We start from the raw sequence: 881 nt of genomic DNA on the forward strand, positions 1-881 counted from the left end.
CAACTGCTCCTGGGGTCCAGCTGGGGCAGAAGGGGCAGGTGGCAGCTCCAGAGTCCAACTGGTGGCTGGAGGGTCCAGCTGGAGGGTCTTGAGCTCCAGCTGCGGGGTCTGGGGTCTGGCTGGGGGCTTTGGGGTTGGTTTGGTGGGTGTAGGGTCTAATTGTTGGTGTAGGGTCCAACTGCAGGCTCTTGGGGTTCCATTGATGGGTGCAAAGTCCAATTGATGGGTGTAGGGTTAAACCTGAGGCTTTTGGCGTTTGGTTAATGGGTGGAGGGTCCCAATGATGGGTATGGGGTGCAGCTGGAGGCTCTTGGGGTTCAGTTGATGGCTGTAGGGTCTGACTGAAGGGTGCAGGTTCCATCTGGTACCTCTTGGGGTTCAATTGCTGGGTGTTGGGTCCAGCTGATGCCTCTTGGGGTTCAATTCCTGCGTGTAGGATCCATCTGGTACCTCTTGGGGTTCAATTGCTGGGTGTTGGGTCCAGCTGATGCCTCTTGGGGTTCAATTCCTGCGTGTAGGATCCATTTGGTGCCTCTTGGGGTTCAGTTGCTGCGTGTAGGATCCATCTGGTGGCTCCCAAGCTCTGGTTAATGGGTCCAGACTCCAGCTGAAGGCTGTAGGGTCCAGCTGGAGGTTTTTGGGGTCCAGCAGCTGGCTGCAGGATCCACTTGAAGGCTGTAGGATCCAACCGGAGGCTCCTGGTGCCCGGCCGCTCCTTCCATCATCCCTTAGGATCCACCTGATGGCTGCACGGTCCTGCCGCTGCCGTTTGCGGTCCGGCCGCCTCCTCCCTTCACTCAGCTCCCGGGCCGGTCCCCCGGGAGGTGCCGGTGCCTCTCCGCTCCGCCCGGACCGTCGGGGCCGGGCCCGGGGCTCCCCCG

The sequence above is a fragment of the Onychostruthus taczanowskii genome, unplaced genomic scaffold (assembly GCF_017590055.1).
Source record: "Onychostruthus taczanowskii isolate IOZ18803 unplaced genomic scaffold, ASM1759005v1 scaffold56, whole genome shotgun sequence".
Lineage (NCBI taxonomy): Eukaryota > Metazoa > Chordata > Aves > Passeriformes > Passeridae > Onychostruthus > Onychostruthus taczanowskii.